The following is a 16,890-nucleotide window of genomic DNA, read 5'->3' on the forward strand; positions in this document are numbered from 1 at the left end:
GTAGTGTTTAGGTGTGGTTGTAGTGTTTAGGTGTGGTTGTAGTGTTTAGGTGTGGTTGTAGTGTTTAGGTGTGGCTGTAGTGTTTTTAATACTGTGTTTTTATGTAGTTTGTGTAGTTGTGTCCTTGAGCTGTTCCTGTCTATTGATGTTCTGTATTATGTTTCGTGTTTTGTGTGGAGCCCAGGAAGAGTAGCTGCTGCTTTTGCAACAGCTAATGGGGATCCTAATAAAATCATACCAATACTAATACCAATACCAGTCAGAGACGTTTACAGTGTTGAGTTATCATCAGCCTATACCCTGGTCCCAGATCTGATTGTGCTGTATTGCCAACTCCTATGGTCTTTGTCGCACCAAACAGTCAGGATGCTGATTTCAGTTAACAAACTGAGCAAAATGGACATGAATGGAAGTCTTATGAAGCCCACAGAGTACATAGCCTATTATCTATGGAGATACCGGTAAGCTAATAAGCTACGCTTTTGTCTTCAACCTCAGTTCATACAATGAAAACACACTCACAGAGACCACCAACAGGGACATTAGGCTGGATAGGACATGCATCACAATGGAGGTTATCTGACTTCTGTTCTGCCCACTACCTAATATCAAGAAGAAACAATAAACCAGCTGTATCTCATGTCCTTAGTAGGCCTATGAATAAACCAGCTGTATTTCATGTCCTTAGTAGGCCTGTGAATAAACCAGCTGTATCCCATGTCCTTCGTAGGCCTATGAATAAACCAGCTGTATCTCATGTCCTTAGTAGGCCTGTGAATAAACCAGCTGTATTTCATATCCTTAGTAGGCCTGTGAATAAACCAGCTGTATCCCATGTCCTTCGTAGGCCTGTGAATAAACCAGCTGTATTTCATGTCCTTAGTAGGCCTGTGAATAAACCAGCTGTATCTCATGTCCTTAGTAGGCCTGTGAATAAACCAGCTGTATTTCATGTCCTTAGTAGGCCTGTGAATAAACCAGCTGTATCCCATGTCCTTCGTAGGCCTATGAATAAACCAGCTGTATCTCATGTCCTTAGTAGGCCTGTGAATAAACCAGCTGTATTTCATGTCCTTAGTAGGCCTGTGAATAAACCAGCTGTATCCCATGTCCTTCGTAGGCCTGTGAATAAACCAGCTGTATCCCATGTCCTTAGTAGGCCTGTGAATAAACCAGCTGTATCCCATGTCCTTAGTAGGCCTGTGAATAAACCAGCTGTATCCCATGTCCTTAGTAGGCCTGTGAATAAACCAGCTGTATCCCATGTCCTTAGTAGGCCTGTGAATAAACCAGCTGTATTCCATATCCTTAGTAGGCCTGTGAATAAACCAGCTGTATTCCATATCCTTAGTAGGCCTGTGAATAAACTAGCTGTATTCCATATCCTTAGTAGGTCTGTGAATAAACCAAATATGTGAATATAAACTCTTAGCAGTAAGATACAGTATATACTGTCTTTGTAGTTTGGGATTTCTTTTCAACAAAACACTGCTGTCAGTATATATAAATGTAGTGAGCCAGCTAACTAGGGGCCAGAGTGCACAATGTCAGCTCAGCAGTTTCCCCAGAAACCCCTAGTCCTCTTAGCTCCTGATTGGCCCATGGCCCTGAGATACAGTCAGCAGCCTTCTACAGAACATCTCCCAACTCTTTGTTCTACTTCTTTGATTTCTAAAGCTCTTCGGTGCATAGTCACCTGGAGGAGAGCGGTTTCCTTCCGATGCGGGCCAACTTGTCATCCTGTCAAAACAGTAAGAGCTCCTGCATCTAATTCACCTAGAATATGCTCGTGAAATGTGTTTGAGAGAATAACATCCTGGATGTGCTTGCTGATGGTTACTGGCTTCAACATGCAGGTAACTCTCAAACCACGAGATTGGGATCTCCTAGTAAACAATCAGCTACACACACACACACACACACACACACACACACACACACACACACACACACACACACACACACACACACACACACACACACACACACACACACCTGACATCGACACCAAGGGAGCCTGGCCAAGTGGATGAGTCATGGGGTTAAATATTTGTGTTGACCAGCCTTAGGTTGTCACAGCTGAGGTTTCTGGGTAGATAGAGGGTCAGCTAGAGAGATTGTCACAGCTAAGATTTCTGGGTAGATAGGTGGTCAGCTAGAGAGATTGTCACAGCTAAGATTTCTGGGTAGATAGGTGGTCAGCTAGAGAGATTTTCACAGCTGAGATCTCTGGGTAGATAGAGGGTCAGCTAGAGAGATTTTCACAGCTAGGATTTCTGGGTAGATAGGTGGTCAGCTAGAGAGATTGTCACAGCTAAGATTTCTGGGTAGATAGGTGGTCAGCTAGAGAGATTTTCACAGCTGAGATCTCTGAGTAGATAGATGGTCAGCTAGAGAGATTGTCACAGCTAAGATTTCTGGGTAGATAGAGGGTCAGCTAGAGAGATTGTCACAGCTGAGATCTCTGGGTAGATTGAGGGTCAGCTAGAGAGGACATCACATATCTGCTTCTGGAGAGGCCATGCAAGGACAAACACAGAGGATAGAAAATAAATACAACATCAATGAATAATACTATGGTTGGGCAACATACCGTTTATACCGTTTATACTGTTTATACCGTTTATACCGTTTATACCGTTTATACCGTACACCGTTTATACCGTTTATACCGTTTATACCGTTTATACCGTATACCGTTTATACCGTTTATACCGTATATACCGTTTATACCGTTTATACCGTTTATAAAGTTTATACCGTTTATACCGTATATACCGTATACCGTTTATACCGTATATACCGTTTATACCGTATATACCGTTTATACCGTATACCGGGATACTTTGAAATACCGATGGTATGATTTTCAATACCAGGGGTGCCTGCTATGCCACTGCTTATATCTATAAGTTAAGTGGTTACCGCTCAACCCTAAATCATACCCATATTAAAATAAACGCCATGCTTCTCTGAGTGCAGAATTCCCATAAACTACGTTCAACTGTTAATATACCTCCTCCTTGATCTTTATGAAGAAAAGAAAAACATATTATTAACTAAACTAGTTTCACTCCTATCGTCCTATCTGCTAACAATGCAGAATGCAACATGACACCTGTAAGAGGAGTGAAAGTCTAATGTAATGTAATGTTCCTCAGGGCTGAATGGCAGAGGAGAGTATCATTATGACTGCAGCATGCACTGAGGGTGTGCTAGGGCTTCCCTGGTGTCAGGATTCACATAGCCTCTCTAACATGTACCCTCATGTCACATTAAACACTATACAGGCTTATGGGCTTTGGCATATCTGCTATAGGAGAGAAAGGGTGGCAATGCCATATACATGTACAAGAGGTGAAAAGGTGGTCTCATAACTGTAATGTTGTGATTGGGGTGAGGTGGTCTCATAACAGTAACATGTTGTGATTGGGGTGAGGTGGTCTCATAACTGTAATGTTGTGATTGGGGTGAGGTGGTCTCATAACAGTAACATGTTGTGATTGGGGTGAGGTGGTCTCATAACAGTAACATGTTGTGATTGGGGTGAGGTGGTCTCATAACTGTAACATGTTGTGATTGGGGTGAGGTGGTCTCATAACAGTAACATGTTGTGATTGGGGTGAGGTGGTCTCATAACTGTAATGTTGTGATTGGGGTGAGGTGGTCTCATAACTGTAACATGTTGTGATTGGGGTGAGGTGGTCTCATAACTGTAATGTTGTGATTGGGGTGAGGTGGTCTCATAACTCTAATGTTGTGATTGGGGTGAGGTGGTCTCAACTGTAATGTTGTGATTGGGGTGAGGTGGTCTCATAACTGTAACATGTTGTGATTGGGGTGAGGTGGTCTCATAACTGTAATGTTGTGATTGGGGTGAGGTGGTCTCAACTGTAATGTTGTGATTGGGGTGAGGTGGTCTCAACTGTAATGTTGTGATTGGGGTGAGGTGGTCTCATAACAGTAACATGTTGTGATTGGGGTGAGGTGGTCTCATAACTGTAATGTTGTGATTGGGGTGAGGTGGTCTCATAACTATAATGTTGTGATTGGGGCGAGGGAGTGAGAGGGAGGGGGTGTGAGGACACTATTAAAACCCCGTGCCCAAAAGGGTCTTTGGTCTTCACACCAAACGTTAGAAAAACATCTGTCACTATCATTCCAACATGAACAGCTGAAACAGGCCAAGCGTTGTGGCCTGTATGGATCACACACAACAGACAATAGATCAAATATACATGTGAGGTTAATACAATTATTACTAATATGATTCATTTATCAAAGTGTGCTTTGACAGTGTGTAGATAACATAGTGTAACTAATAGCTTTATGATGCTGGACAGTGGATCAGGGTTGCAACTGCTACTGTACATGAGAGGCTATACTGATACACTGATCTCAACAGATATTGATGTGTGCTGCAATCTGTCTCTTTGGTTGTAGCATCATGCTCTGGTGATCAGCATCCTTTGAAAGCGACTTACACGGACCACAGGGGGCTGTGGAACAATGGTAAGAGGGTCTGAAACAGCCTCCTATAGGAGGAGCTGGATGGTTTACAGTAAACTAACAGGAGACCTATAGGAGGAGCTGGATGGTTTACAGTAAACTAACAGGAGACCTATAGGAGGAGCTGGATGGTTTACAGTAAACTAACAGGAGACCTATAGGAGGAGCTGGATGGTTTACAGTAGACTAACAGGAGACCATTAGGAGGAGCTGGATGGTTTACAGTAAACTAACAGGAGACCATTAGGAGAAGCTGGATGGTTTACAGTAAACTAACAGGAGACCTATAGGAGGAGCTGGATGGTTTACAGTAAACTAACAGGAGACCTATAGGAGAAGGGTCAGCGGAGCTCCAAGTTAGTCCACTTAGCTAGTCTCCTATTAGTAGACTCCCTGTCATTCTGAATATGTGCCCCATCAGCCTAGTGCTCCTCATCAGACATACACTGACTGTATCCTACTGGCTGCCACTGCTCAGTACTCAGCGCTCATCAGCCTCATATTAACATAATGTTAGTGTCAGCTCACGTCAACGCTCTCCCACTGAACTGTTACTGTACTGTCATCAACTCTGATTGGGATGACAACGTTTGGCCACAGGGCAGACAGATCAGAGAGTTTAGTTCATTAACGAGCTATGGGACTCTATGCACCAGGTTCTGAAGGATGGAGGGAAGGAGGGAGGGAGGCTGGGAGGGAAGGAAGGAAGGAAGGAAGGAAGGAGGGAGGGAGGGAGGGAAGGAGGGAGGGAGGGAGGGAGGGAGGGAGGGAGGGAGGGAGGGAGGGAGGGAGGGAGGGAGGGAGGGAGGGAGGGAGGGAGGGAGGGAGGGAGGGAGGGAGGGAGGGAGGGAGGGAGGGAGGAAAGGAAGGAAGGAGGGAAGGAGGGAGGGAGCCTGGGAGGGAGGGAGCAGAAAGTACAATTATTGTACTGTAGTCAGCTATCTAACCTACTGAAAAGACCATAATGCTAAGCCTGTTTGATCCAGTCCTGTCTCAACACCAAGTTAATATACTTTCCTTTCCAAGTCAATTTCTACACATTACCCCAGTGTACTCTGAACCCATGAAACCATGTGCTGGAGACACATCTCCTGTTATGAACAGAGCAAACATTGAATACATGGTCAGAGCCTGCTGTGCTTCCAGGTTAAAGGTTAAGTAGGATGCTGTGTTTACAGAGAACTGTTGGTTTCCTTTGAAGACCGTGTCACATGGTATGATGCTGAACGATCTCCTGTCTTCTTGTGAGTGCTAGTCTGTATTTAGAAGCATGGCGGTTGGTTGGTTCATCCTCTGCCTTTAACTACATTAATTAGAAGGCTGTATGTATGTTGGCATACATGAGTTCTCTTCATTTGAGATACTCTCTTTTGGGTTTAGGTTTGGCATACTTTGCATTTTTGTGTCTTTAGAACACATTCCGAGCATTGAAGATTTATATCACGATTATACTGCTCTGTGGTCCAGGTTTGGAATTCTGTTTCTGAGATATAATATGTGAACTGACGTAGAAAGAGCTTTCAGTCATGTCAAGGATGGTTTGGACTGGAGGGATATTTAACTTGAAGTTATGTCCATGGACAGTTACAGCACCTCTGGTGTCCCTTGAGTTTCCCAGCCAGCCAGCCAGGCAGGCCGGCACCCAGGGCAGGCTGGCTGGCAGGCAGGCAGGCAGGCTGGCACCCATGGCAGGCAGGGGTTTCAACAGTGCTGCTATGGAGGGCACCACGTCCCCTGACTCGCTGATCAGGCTCAGTAGGACAGAGGTCCTGTCTATCTTTGGCAAGGTCACCAACTACGCCTGTAGCTAATTGGATGAGTCTCAACACAGTTCTACTGCAATTTGAAAAATGTATTCTTGACAGTTCACACCAAAATGTCCACAGCACATCTGTAAAAAGAAAGAAGCTAACAAACATTTAAAATGAGAAAGCTATTTTTCATGTCAAAAGATCTAACATCGGCAAAAACAGATCGTGAACAAGTGTTTACAAGAAAATCCAAACAGACTGATGATAATAATATTGGTCTGTATCACTCTTTCCTTTTATTAACACAAGAGTTGAGCATAGAGTAAAACTAGTTGAATATACAGTAAAACTAGTTGAATATATAGTAAAACTAGTTCAACATACAGTAAAACTAGTTGAATATACAGTAAACCTAGTTGAATATACAGTAAAACTAGTTGAATATACAGTAAAACTAGTTGAATATACAGTAAAACTAGTTCAACATACAGTAAAACTAGTTGAATATACAGTAAAACTAGTTGAATATACAGTAAAACTAGTTGAATATACAGTAAAACTAGTTGAACATACAGTAAAACTAGTTGAACATACAGTAAAACTAGTTGACCATACAGTAAAACTAGTTGAACATACAGTAAAACTAGTTGAATATACAGAAAAACTAGTTGACCATACAGTAAAATGAGTTGAATATACAGTAAAACTAGTTGAACATACAGTAAAACTAGTTGAACATACAGTAAAACTAGTTGAATATACAGAAAAACTAGTTAACCATACAGTAAAACTAGTTGAATATACAGTAAAACTAGTTAACCATACAGTAAAAACTAGTTGAATATACAGTAAAACTAGTTGAACATACAGTAAAACTAGTTGAATATACAGTAAAACTAGTTGAATATATAGTAAAACTAGTTGAATATACAGTAAAACTAGTTGAATATATAGTAAAACCAGTTCAACATACAGTAAAACTAGTTGAATATACAGTAAACCTAGTTCAATATACAGTAAAACTAGTTAACCATACAGTAAAAACTAGTTGAATATACAGTAAAACTAGTTGAACATACAGTAAAACTAGTTGAATATACAGTAAAACTAGTTGAATATATAGTAAAACTAGTTGAATATACAGTAAAACTAGTTGAATATATAGTAAAACCAGTTCAACATACAGTAAAAACTAGTTGAATATACAATAAAACTTGTTGAACATACAGTAAAACTAGTTTACAAGGTCAATTCCAAAAGCCACTTTCTTATAATGTCAGTTTGAAAGGAACGCCATCTCACAGGGATGTGAGTGAAGCCCAGTGCACCTGAGAGCAATATGGCTGCTGTTGTTGTTGTTTTGTTTGGCCCCAAAGGTCCAACTGCTGACTGTTGGGCTTTCTGTTGTGATGGACCTCACTATCCTGCCACAGCCAATCTAGCTCCACTCTGATAGCTCTCTCCCTCTCTCTCTCTCTCTCTCTCTCCCTCTCTCTCCTCCTGCTCTCTCTCTCTCTCTCTCCCTCTCTCTCTCTCCTCCTGCTCTCTCTCTCTCGTACTCCAACCCACCAGTCTGAGCAGAACGTAGAGAGGTAGTCTCGCTCTGCTGTGTAGGCAGGGCAGAGTGGCTGTCCTTGATGGAGGGCTTACATGTGTGTCTTATGTGATTCAATAGTATTGTAAAGGAGTCACAATCTGCTATTAGAGAAATTATTTCCCAGCAGAGCCTATACGTGCTGCAGCAGTTCAGGTCACAGGTTGCCTTCATGTTCTCATTAGGATTATTGTTGCTGATGTCAACTACAGATTCACAGATTATACTGTACACATTCTACTTCCTCTTTATCACCTTTCAAACTGCTAACATGAAAATAATGGATGAGTGTCCTGTGTTTCATACTGTATGTGTGTCCTTCAGTGTTCCCTACAACACATTATGCTGCCCCCCATCACCCTCCAGTTTGTCACCATTACAGCCCTGCCGTGAGGGAGCGCAAAGCAGCCTGTCAGAACCTATTCACCACTCACATCTGGCCTGCCACTCTGAGGTCCCTGCTCCAGGGGAGGACAGGTGGAGGAGAGGGGGATGAGGGAGAGATGAGGGGGGGGGGGTAGGATTAGGAGGAGGAGAGGGCCCAGCTCTCCCATGTGTCATCTCTCCAGACTGTTTGTGTGGTGCAGGCGTCTGTTCCGAGGGTGGTTCCTCTCTAACTCTCAGAGCTCTGATAGCACCAGTACGGCAGACATGAAACAAACAGATAAGCTTCATACATTTCTGAATATGTTTCAAATAAGAAAGGAAATATTTATGTTGAAATGAGTAGAAAATAATTGTTTGACTCTTATCTTCTTTGGGCAGTTGAAGTCTGAGAGGGTTGGATAATCTTTCTTTCCTTCTTAAAAGTCCTCATTGAATTGGATCTTCTGAACGGTAAATCAGGTATCCTTATCAGGTCCAAACCTGGTCCACCACTATCCGTCCATGAGAGGATATTGGACTGTGAGATTTGACGATTAGTTTGTTGTCCCATTCCAGCCTGCAGGAGAGGAGATCATGGCCATGACAGTCACCTGTTTTCATCACAACACTGATGTCCTCTGGCTTCCACCCCAGAGAGATTGAAGTTGGAGTTTGATTGCAGCGGTGTGTGTGTATATGTGTTTGTGTGTGTATGTGTGTGTGTGTGTTTGCGTGTGTTTGTGTATGTGTGTGTGTGTGTGTGTGTGTGTATGTCTGTGTGTGTGTGTTTGTGTGTGTATGTGTGTGTGTGTTTGCGTGTGTTTGTGTATGTGTGTGTGTGTGTGTGTGTGTGTATGTCTGTGTGTGTGTGTTTGTGTGTGTATGTGTGTGTGTGTTTGCGTGTGTTTGTGTATGTGTGTGTGTGTGTGTGTGTGTATGTGTGTGTTTTGGATTGGAGCGCTGCTACGGTATGGGTTCTCTCCAGGACGTGTGCTGGATTTGGTGCACACCACTCAGACTGGGGTCCTTATCAATAATGATCAGTGGGTTAACACGTTGATCAGGGGCTGGGGGAAGATAAACCATGTATTGATTGACAGACCCCTGGAAGGTGGTCCAGATTATTGATTGAGCCAGAAGCCAATTCCTGACTCCAAGGTGCACTGGGGGGCCAATCAATATGATTCTTCCAGTTGAACACATTTTTCAACCAATCTGATTTCCCCCCAAAATGGGTTGAAATATTGCCTAAGCAGTGCAATATTGGTGAAACATCTGCCTCTGTTTTCTCAGTAATATTTTCTGCAAAGCAGGAGGTTATGTTGAAGATTCTCAAAGTTCACTTCTTGGTTTCTCGGTAAGTGAGAAAACCAAAATGTAGTCTTTTCAATTATCTTTGTTGTATAAAGCTTCCAGAGCGAAAGACCTCACATTTATTTTACTTCCTCTTTTAACCCAAACACATACCTCTCCCAGACACACATTCAATTCTTCTTTTAACCCAAACACATACCGCTCCCAGACACACATCCAATTCTTCTTTTAACCCCAAACACATACCGCTCCCAGACACACATCCAATTCTTCTTTTAACCCCAAACACATACCGCTCCCAGACACACATCCAATTCTTCTTTTAACCCCAAACACATACCTCTCCCAGACACACATTTAATTCTTCTTTTAACCCAAACACATACCGCTCCCAGACACACATTCAATTCTTCTTTTAACCCCAAACACAGTCCTGCACCAGCTGAGCCATACAAAAATAAACGATTTAATTATGTTTCTAACGCCTGCATTTGTTTTCTATACAGGTTAATTTAATTGTTGCTGTTCATGGTTTTGTGTGTGTTTCTTTTATATAAATGCATATTATGCTGAATGAGATCAACACAAATACACAGTCTGCATTTTTCCAGTATGCCCAGCAGGTTGGTGCAGCCCATGAACCTGAACACTGCTTCAGGAGATGATCAGATATTCCCTTTACTGTGTTGCCTCCAGCAGGAAGACATAATATGTCAACTAGCCTGTTCAGTTTTCAATTGCCATGTTTAAAGTGATATTCCTAGATAGGTTGCCTAACTACTTTAGTATGTGGCATCGAACAGAACAATGTTGAATGGAAAACTGATGCTAGAAACGGTTGGCTGTAAATAATCATATTTACAGTATCACCTTTTCTACAGCGTAGAGGGTCCCATAGGACGGCTCGTTTTAAAGCCTCTGGAATTCCTCAATATTGAGGATTATTTACAGTATAGGTCAGCATCATCTGCCCTTTCAATTCTCTTTCATCTCAGCATCATCAGAATAATCAAAGGGCATATACATAATTTATATTTGTCTGTTTGGTAGAGCGTGCCAAGTGCATCTCTCTACTCCTCAGCCTCTTTCTCCACTTTGTGATGTCTTCTAGCCTATCATGATAACAGTGCCGATTCTAGCGTTTTGGGGGCCCTAAGCGAGATTTGGTTGGGAGGCCCCCCCCACCTCGCTGTAAAATGTTTTAGTCTGCGGAGAGACAAATGTACGTTTTATAGTTCATTTGCTGCAATTCTACACATTTCGCCATGGGGCGGAGAGAACATTTAGCTATTTTATAAAACATTTAATGTAATTCTACTCATTTTGCCACGAGGCAGAGAGAGAAAATATCCAGTTTTACACCCAATTTCCTGAAATTCGACCCATTTTGTTTGCATTTTTACATCTAATGTCCTACAATTCTAAACATTTGACCTTGACTCAAGCCATGTTTATATGATATCTGAGTGAGAATGACTAACAAAATCCCCCTGGAGGTCAGGACACCTGGGCACGTGACCTGTGTGCCCGGTCGGTATTTGGCCATGATTACGTTTAGATAGCTGGCTAGACTAACTACTAGTCTACAAATGTGCATGGCTAATTGTCAGCTAATTGAGAGACTGACATAGTAAGAGAAAAACTGCTGATGCACAAACACATTTTGAAATTGGACCTGGTGTATTCTACTATTCTTACTCTCAATAGTAAGTTGAGACTCCGACTGAGTCAGGGGCCCCCTATCGGCCGGGGGCCCTAAGTGACCGCTTATGTAGCTCATGTCTAGAGCCGGGCCTGTATGATGATCACACCCCTGTCTTTCCCTTGATAATAAACCTAAGACTCTTTGGGGGGGTTCACCAACTTATAACAGTATTGTAGTCTACACGCAGCAACCTCAACTCCAGGTTGGATTTGAACATTGCCTTTTCCTACGGACTACACGCTCCTGTCTTTGACTGTTCCCCAGTAGTAGGGGCCACCTGCTGCAAATGCTGCAGAGCACAAAGGGAGGTAGGCAGCATGCTCTGTGAAGGGGGGTGGCCATGCCATGTTCTGTGAAAGTGAGTGGCCATGCCATGCTCTGTGAAGGGGAATGGCCATGCCATGCTCTGTGAATCCATGCAGCTACCTGATGGTAATAGGACCAGATCAGAGACACCAGTCAAATTAGGTCACTGATCATCAGATCACTTCCCCCATCTGACCAGGGAAAGGTCAGTGGTCTCACCTTCTAAAACACTAACATGTTGCCCTGGTAACCCACAACCCACTACATTGTTCTTAACGGACCTGCCTGGTCAAATAAAGGTAAAATAAAATGAAGTATAGTCAAACACAACCCCTCCATGACCAGGTAACTAGACAGCTAGATTACTAACACACTCCTGTACTGTTCTATAGCAGTCACCTGGTAACCCACTCCTGTACTGTACTATAGCAGTCACCTGGTAACCCACTCCTGTACTGTACTATAGCAGTCACCTGGTAACCCACTCCTGTAGTACCGTACTATAGCAGTCACCTGGTAACCCACTCCTGTACTGTACTATAACAGTCACCTGGTAACCCACTCCTGTACTGTACTATAGCAGTCACCTGGTAACCCACTCCTGTACTGTACTATAACAGTCACCTGGTAACCCACTCCTGTACTGTACTATAGCAGTCACCTGGTAACCCACTCCTGTACTGTACTATAACAGTCACCTGGTAACCCACTCCTGTACCATACTATATCAGTCACCTGGTAACCCACTCCTGTACTGTACTATAGCAGTCACCTGGTAACCCACTCCTGTACTGTACTATAGCAGTCACCTGGTAACCCACTCCTGTAGTACCGTACTATAGCAGTCACCTGGTAACCCACTCCTGTAGTACCGTACTATAACAGTCACCTGGTAACCCACTCCTGTAGTACCGTACTATAGCAGTCACCTGGTAACCTACTCCAGTACCAAACTAAAGCAGTCACCTGGTAACCCACTCCTGTACCAAACTAAAGCAGTCCCCTGATAACCCACTCCTGTACTGTACTATAGCAGTCACCTGGTAACCTACTCCTGTACCATACTATAGCAGTCACCTGGTAACCTACTCCTGTACTGTACTATAGCAGTCACCTGGTAACCCACTCCTGTACCGTACTATAACAGTCACCTGGTAACCCACTCCTGTACCATACTATAGCAGTCACCTGGTGTACTCCTGTACTGTACTATAGCAGTCACCTGGTAACCTACTCCTGTACTGTACTATAGCAGTCACCTGGTAACCCACTCCTGTACTGTACTATAACAGTCACCTGGTAACCCACTCCTGTACCATACTATAACAGTCACCTGGTAACCCACTCCTGTACCATACTATAACAGTCACCTGGTAACCCACTCCTGCACCAAACTAAAGCTAACACAACCCCCTTCTTGACCTGCTAAAGGAATCCAGAGGGGTAGCTACTGGGCACGTCTGACGAACACACCACTGACCCATTTCCAGTGAGTTACTGTACAGTGGGCACGAGGTGGGTAGCTCTGCTTCAAAAATATCTGCTTCATTCATTTCTTTCAAGTGCTCTATTTCTGATTCTTCAGTAGTTCAGTGTAACAGGAAATTGGCATCACAATTAGTAAAATGTGAGTCATGTTTTTGATACTCTGTTATGAATGAACGGTCAGTGGGGGCTCTGTCTGATCACACCATAAGATTAGCTCACATTGTAAGAAAAATAGAGATCCATTTAAACAAACAAGTCAACTCCCCACCATTGACCTGTGGTCTAGACCCAGTAACCCAGGGTACTACTGCCTGGTGACCTAGAGAACTAGACCTGTGGTCTAGACCCAGTAACCCAGGGTACTACTGCCTGGTGACCTAGAGAACTAGACCTGTGGTCTAGACCCAGTAACCCAGGGTACTACTGCCTGGTGACCAAACAGAGAACTAGACCTGTGGTCTAGACCCAGTAACCCAGGGTACTACTGCCTGGTGACCTAGAGAACTGGACCTGTGGTCTAGACCCAGTAACCCAGGGTACTACTGCCTGGTGACCAAACAGAGAACTAGACCTGTGGTCTAGACCCAGTAACCCAGGGTACTACTGCCTGGTGACCAAACAGAGAACTAGACCTGTGGTCTAGACCCAGTAACCCAGGGTACTACTGCCTGGTGACCAAACAGAGAACTAGACCTGTGGTCTAGACCCAGTAACCCAGGGTACTACTGCCTGGTGACCTAGAGAACTGGACCTGTGGTCTAGACCCAGTAACCCAGGGTACTACTGCCTGGTGACCTAGAGAACTAGACCTGTGGTCTAGACCCAGTAACCCAGGGTACTACTGTCTGGTGACCTAAAGAACTAGACCTGTGGTCTAGACCCAGTAACCCAGGGTACTACTGCCTGGTGACCAAGAGAACTGGACCTGTGGTCTAGACCCAGTAACCCAGGGTACTACTGCCTGGTGACCTAGAGAACTGGACCTGTGGTCTAGACCCAGTAACCCAGGGTACTACTGCCTGGTGACCTAGAGAACTGGACCTGTGGTCTAGACCCAGTAACCCAGGGTACTACTGCCTGGTGACCTAGAGAACTAGACCTGTGGTCTAGACCCAGTAACCCAGGGTACTACTGCCTGGTGACCAAGAGAACTGGACCTGTGGTCTAGACCCAGTAACCCAGGGTACTACTGCCTGGTGACCAAGAGAACTGGACCTGTGGTCTAGACCCAGTAACCCAGGGTATTACTGCCTGGTGACCTAGAGAACTGGACCTGTGGTCTAGACCCAGTAACCCAGGGTACTACTGCCTGGTGACCTAGAGAACTAGACCTGTGGTCTAGACCCAGTAACCCAGGGTACTACTGCCTGGTGACCTAGAGAACTAGACCTGTGGTCTAGACCCAGTAACCCAGGGTACTACTGCCTGGTGACCTAGAGAACTAGACCTGTGAGACATAATATGTGAAGACTGAAGCAGGTTAATGTGTCTGTTACAGGAGGTTGGTGGCACCTTAATTGGGGAAAACGAGCTTGTGTTAATGACTGGAGAGGGATTAGTGGAACGGTATCAAATACATCAAACACATGGTTTCCATGGTTTCCATGGTTTCCATGGTTTTCAGGTGTTTGATGCCATTACATTCGCTCTGTTAGACCATTATTATGAGCCGTCCTCCCTTCAGCAGCCTCCTGTTGTGTCTGTGGCTGGGGGTCAGTCCTCTGTGGCTGGGGGTCAGTCCTCTGTGGCTGGGGGTCAGTCCTCTGTGGCTGGGGGTCAGTCTGCTGTGGCTGGGGGTCAGTCTGCTGTGGCTGGGGGGTTAGTCTGCTGGGGGGTCAGTCTGCTGTGGCTGGGGGGTCAGTCTGCTGTGGCTGGGGGTCAGTCTGCTGGGAGGTCAGTCTGCTGTGGCTGGGGTGTCAGTCTGCTGTGGGGTCAGTCTGCTGTGGCTGGGAGGTCAGTCTGCTGTGGCTGGGGGCTCAGTCTGCTATGGCTGGGTTGTCAGTCTGCTATGGCTGGGTGGTCAGTCTGCTATGGCTGGGGGGTCAGTCTGCTGTGGCTGGGGGTTCAGTCTGCTGTGGGGTCAGTCTGCTGTGGCTGGGAGGTCAGTCTGCTGTGGCTGGGTGGTCAGTCTGCTATGGCTGGGTGGTCAGTCTGCTATGGCTGGGGGGTCAGTCTGCTATGGCTGGGTGGTCAGTCTGCTATGGCTGGGGGGTCAGTCTGCTGTGGGTCAGTCTGCTGTGGGTCAGTCTGCTGTGGCTGGGGGGGTCAGTCTGCTGTGGCTGGGGAGTCAGTCTTTCTGGCTGTGGGGTCAGTCTGCTGTGGCTGGGGGGGTCAGTCTGCTGTGGCTGGGGGTCAGTCTGCTGTGGCTGAGGGGTCAGTCTTCTGTGGCTTGGGGAGTCAGTATGCTGTGGGGTCAGTCTGCTGTGGCTGGGGGGTCAGTCTGCTGTGGCTAGGGGGGTCCGTCTGCTGTGGCTGGAGGGTCAGTCTGCTGTGGCTGGGGGGCATCTGAACATACATTTCACATCAGCTACTATGAACAAATCCAATTTATTTCAAGGTTTGGCTTTGTATGTAGTATGCCTCCAGCTATTTTACGTACTATATTCTAAATGATTGACTTTTGACCTGCAAATATTTCATGGACTTACCTCAGTGAATTGGCATTGTCTTGAATTGTCTTACTGCAGCACTAGTCCAAAAACATCATTTTAAAAGCTTAAATACTTTATGCCAGGCAGCACTGCAGTAGCAAGCATCATTCATTCCATTTGAGCACATTAAAACAAATGTATTTATGAAATGTGTCTTATCACCATTTCACAGGCTCTAGAACACATCAGCTCATTGAGATACCATTCTCAGCTCTCTGCAGGGTCACTGTTCCTTTAATCTCATGCTGCCTGTGACATTCTCCTCAAAGCTCTGGAAACAAAGGAAAGAAGAAGTGAGAGGAAGAGAGAAGAATAGAGAAGAGAAGAGAGGAAAACACTGGTTTCAACAGATCCGGTTTGAATCCCAGAACGATCAATACTAAACATGACTCTCCCATTTCCTCTTTCTTCACTGTACTGCTTCTTCCTCTCCTAGGTTTGTGTGTGTGTGGTGTGTGTGTGGAGTGTGTGGTGTGGTGTGTGTGTGTGTGTGTGTGTGCATGTGCGTGTGCATGTGCACGTGTGTGTGTGTGTGTGTGTGTGTGTGTGTGTGTGTGTGTGTGTGTGTGTGTGTGTGTGTGTGTGTGTGTGTGTGTGTGCATGTGCGTGTGCATGTGCACGTGTGTGTGTGTGTGTGGACATGTTTAACTATTCTTGCGGGGACCAGAATTCCCCACAATAATAGTAAACAAACAACATTTTGACCAACTGGGGAGTTTTTGGCCAGTCCCCATGAAGTCAAATGCTATTTGTGGGGGGTTTAGGGTTAAGGTTAGAATTAGTTTTTGGGATAGAATTAGATTTAGAGTTAGGGTTAGGAGCTAGAGTTAGGTTTAGAGTTAGGTTTAGGAGCTAGATTTAGGGTTAAGGTTAGGTTTTTGGGTTAGGGTTACGGTTACGGTTAAGGTAAGAGTATGGGTTAGGTTTAGAGTTAGGGGTTAGAGGTTAGGGAAAATAGGTTTCTAAATGGGACTGAAGTGTTAGCTCTTCAAGACTGTGTGTGGTGTGTGGTGTGTGGTGTGTGGTGTGTGGTGTGTGGTGTGTGTGTGTGTGTGTGTGTGTGTGTGTGTGTGTGTGTGTGTGTGTGTGTGTGTGTGTGTGTGTGTGTGTGTGTGTGTGTGTGTGTGTGTGTGTGTGTGTGTGTGTGTGTGTATTTACACAACCTGAACAATGCACTACTCAGGAGCCCAATATGCCCCAAACCTA

The sequence above is a fragment of the Oncorhynchus kisutch genome, unplaced genomic scaffold, assembly GCF_002021735.2.
Source record: "Oncorhynchus kisutch isolate 150728-3 unplaced genomic scaffold, Okis_V2 Okis05a-Okis16b_hom, whole genome shotgun sequence".
Classification (NCBI taxonomy): Eukaryota; Metazoa; Chordata; class Actinopteri; order Salmoniformes; family Salmonidae; genus Oncorhynchus; species Oncorhynchus kisutch.